The sequence below is a fragment of the Nicotiana tomentosiformis genome, chromosome 12 (genome assembly GCF_000390325.3).
Source record: "Nicotiana tomentosiformis chromosome 12, ASM39032v3, whole genome shotgun sequence".
In the NCBI taxonomy this organism is placed as follows: Eukaryota; Viridiplantae; Streptophyta; class Magnoliopsida; order Solanales; family Solanaceae; genus Nicotiana; species Nicotiana tomentosiformis.
Window position 1 is genome coordinate 23,058,104 of NC_090823.1, and position 4,546 is coordinate 23,062,649.

Genomic DNA, 4,546 nt, shown 5'->3' on the forward strand with positions numbered 1-4,546 from the left:
AGATAATCTTTGAAGAGACTTAGAGTCGGTAATATTTTATTGGTTCAGGTGCGACAGAAATACATGGCGGGAAGTGTTCGCGGTGGTTGAAGTACTAGCAGGTCAAGTAGGAGAAGTAGAGGTTGAGAAGTTTCTTAAAGGAGATGGTTTAACCGAAGTAAGAGTGGCAGATTAGCATATCAATTCAATAGTAGGGTAGTCGTGCGCCTTGAGAAAGTGTAGAATGGTTTGGAATGTTAATATGTGAATCGGCCTGCATACTCTGCATACTCTAAATTGAATATGGAAGAAAGGAGTGCGTTTGAAATGAATAGAGGCGTGAAGATCTGATTATTATGTCAGGTGCAATATGACTTGAGTTCGAAAGGTATTGTTGACGTACAGTTGATGTCAATAGGGAAAGTGTAGACTTATATAAATGTTGGACGAGCATGAACTCAGGGGAATTTACGAATTTCGTGGTTGTTGCACTCAGTGTAGTGTCATTGGGAGATGTCGGTAAGGAATTCCACATGTGGGTTATCTCCTGTGTGCAGCTAGCAGTGGCGTGATGTTGATGAAGCTTTTGTGAGGAATATTACTAACTACCCCGTAGGAGGTCGCATGTGTAATTTTGGCTGAAGACTCAGAATGTTCATGAAAGGCTTAATAAAAGACTTCGAGAAATCTGGCAGGTTAACGGAGCGAGACCTTGGTAATTGAGAAGGAGAAATCCTTATGGGTTCTAATTTTATATAATTGCAGCTTAAGGCTAAGTGGGGGAGTCTGCTATCGACGAGTTGATTGCACGGTTATGGATCGTATTAGTTTCGGTTCGGGGTATACCGGTGAATCAGTTATGACTTGCAGAGGTCGAGATCGAGGATGACTCGGGTAAAGGAATTTCTGGACACAAGTTGTATTACACTCTATGGTTATAGGAGGACCATAAAAATAATTGGGTGTTTATTCATAGAGAATGTAGTGTACATGGAGCGGGAATTTGCTCGGTTGCGTAGAAGTGAGGGTTACTCTTTATTCCCTTGGGTGTTGATGTGCTAATGGGGCACATGTCATTTCGGTCCGTTTGGTCGGTTAATTTGAGAATGGTTACAATGGATTCAAGATTTATAAATATGGCTAGAAAACTGGGAGTCGCATTGAACGGTGTTGAAACTTATTGCATCTCATATCATTGTGAATTATACATTTCAGTATCAAGAAGGTGAAGGAAATGGTTTTAGGTTCCTATAAAGTCTCTTCAGAGTAAGCATGTTTGGTTGTGGAACCTTTGGAATACATAAAAAAAAAGGGTATTCGGCGGCTTATAAGCCTTAGGGCGGTGTGATTCTATGCTAGAGTTCGTGGGACAAGTTTTAGTTAAGGATAGTAGTGTTCTAATAAGAAAATAAAATAGCAATTTGAAGGCAATTTGGAAAGGACTTGGGGAAATAAGACAGTTTGGAAGTAGGTTGGGGTAGCACAATAATGGGTATGATCGGTTATTTGTGTACTTATGACGTGGCTAGTATCTACAGGTGCTTCGTGGTAATGCTCCCGGATTTGGCAACCTGTGTGGCTTGGTGAAGTTAGAGGAATTCGGTTTAGATAACTTGATTATGTGCAAATGGATTTCAAGTGTTCATGATGGGTTCTACCATGGTTTAAACCGAATAATTTCTACCGATGTACGAAGCGTGTTGTGTGTTATGATTTTCTCCTAGAAAGAAGCAAGAAAGAGGTTTCTGACTAATAAGGTATGTAATTGCTAGTGACTCAGAGTTGATAATAGAATTCTTATGCTTGTCACATGATGGCATAATAGATGTGGTGTGTTGTGCGGGAATAGGATTTACTTGTACCAGGTCACAGTTCAGTTTTGAAGGGAAGGACATAAATTCTTAGGCAGCATGAACGGTTTCCGATGACTAGGTAAATGATATTACTATCTGGTATAGCTTGATGAGAGTGTACATTTCAGAAAGGGGCAATGTGTTTTGATTTATGGGTACTTCGCTCGTATTGCGGCACTCTCCTGGTTGATCGACTATTGATATTCAAATTTTTTCCAGGTGGCACGGAAGAAGTTTCAAAGTATTTCTCGTGAGAGAATTGTGTATGAGAGAGGTGCTAGGCATTCGGGCGGTGGAGGTGGAATCAAATAGGGTGATTCATGTGTTCTATGGAATTGAAGATTGGGAGTTCTCATGAGCAGATTGTTTCATGGTGGTGGACTGTGAAGTTGTGGCCGGAGCTAGCCAGATGATAGAAGATGGTATGATTCCGTCATTGTGGACTTTCGGAGGTTGTTTATCTATTGGTGGCTGATCATAGTTGATTCGGGGCCCATTGGTAGGCCCAATTAGGATGTGTATTCTACACCGAGCCGGATTAATTGACTCCATAATGCTATTGTTGAAGGGTGTGCCATTCGGTTGATGTGAAGCTTATTCGTGCTCGGAAATGATTGGCGAGTTACTCTTCTATGCTACGAGGAGTTGTGATTCGTGGTTATATGCACATATGGTGCGGTTCTATTGTGGCCTTATAGCGGAATTTGAGCGAGAATAGTATTGGATATCGCTTAGTTGATGACGTATTGGTCGTGTTCTTTCGGGTTTTATGTGGCATGGTGTCGTTTGCTTCTCTGTGGTTATGGTAATGCACTTTGGGTACTTGATGTCGAATTGCGCATGGTTATTGATTTTTTAGCAGGGTGACTTGAGGTGTTTTATATGGACCAGTATTTGGATAGGGTCGCGTATTGCAGCAGAGTTATGTGGAAATATGATCCCTTGTGTAAGATTCATATGTTATCGTTCTGCGGTGTGTGATGGGTTCTTAACATTGCGTCGGGGTGGCACTCATTGAGCTTGTGGAACGGTTCTCCGGTTTGGGTCATTATTACGATTGGGTACATTTAGAATGTTGCTATCTGGTGTACGGATTGCACGGGTTGTAGCTTTAAATTGTATTGATGTGTCATGTCACTAGAGTGGTCGTGTTAGAGGAGATGAGGTCATTGGGCCTAGAATGGATGCTATCAGATTTGATTGTGGTATAATTAGGAGGATAATATCGGAAGTCGGCTATGAAATTGGCTATAGTTCTTGTAGAAGGAACGAGAGCTCCATGGCCTGATGGTCTAATGAATGGTTATGAATTTGGTATGTTTCTTTCATCATCGGCATTGTACGAAGGTTTTAAAACGAGGGTTTGTTTGATATGAGGTTTATTACTGGCACTGGATTGATTTGAGTCGATACTGTGATTTGAAATCATTGCTTCGAGCATTCGAGCTATGAGGTATTTGAATTTGAGTATTTGAGTTATGGTTACAGCTTTTGGTACAGATTGTTCAGACTTATACGGTAGGTCGATGCAAACTTCTCATCTTATAGGAAATTTCGGATATTGGAAATTTGATTTGAAGGCTTGTGGGCTAGGTTGAATTGAGAAATTTCAGTTATGCTGTGCTATCGGACCTGTATGGGATAGGGTGATGTGGGATCACCCCCGGCTATGTGCATGTGAAAGCTACACAGCGATTTGATGGCTTTTGGAACAACTCTAGGCACGTTCGAGGATGAACGTATGTTTAAGAGGGGGAGGATGTAACGACCTGGCCGGTCGTTTCGAGAGTTATAACCCCATTTTCCCCATTCCTACTTCTTTTTGTGTTATTCATCTATATTATGTTATATCGGGTTAGTTGGTTCGAGTCCGGAAGGAACTCGGAGTGAAATGAGACACTTAGTCTCATAATTGAAAAATTGAGTTAGAAAAGTGGACCGGATATGGACCTATATGTAAACGACCTCGGATTTGAATTTTGATAATTCCAATAGCTCTGTATGGTGATTTTAGGCTTAGGAGCGTGTCCGAAATATTATTTGGAGGTCCGTAGAGGAATTAGGCTTGAAATGTCGAAAGTTTAATTTTTGAGAAGTTTGACCGGGTGTTGACTTTTTGATATCGGGGTCAGAATCTGATTCTGAAAATTGGAATATCTCTGTTATGTCATTTAGGACTTGTGTGAAAAATTTAAGGTCAATCGGACGTGATTTGATAGGTTCCGGAGTTGTTTGTAGAAATTGGAAATTTCAAAGTTTATTAGGCTTGAATTGGGGTGTAATTCATGGTTTTAGCGTTGTTTGAGGTGATTTGAGGATTCGACTAAGTTCGTATGATGCTTTAGGACTTGTTGGTATATTTGGTTGTTCTAGAATAGCTGCTGCAATTTCCTTTTGCTGGAAAATTGTTTTGTCAGAATCGAGCCCAGGAATCGAGCCCAGAAATTAAGGGCCACGATCGAAGCCCAGATCGAGCCCAAGGATCGAGTGCCACAATCTAAGCCATGATTGAGCCCAGAGTCGAGGGCCACGATAGAAGCCATGATCAAGCCCAGGGTCGAGGGTCACGGTCGAAGGCCGAGTCGAAGACATGATCGAAGGCCTAGGATCGAGAACCATGATCGATGGCCTAGGATCGAGAAGCAGGATCAAAGGCCTAGGATCGAGAACCAGGATTGAGGGCCAGGATCGAGGACCAGAATCGAGACCTCGAT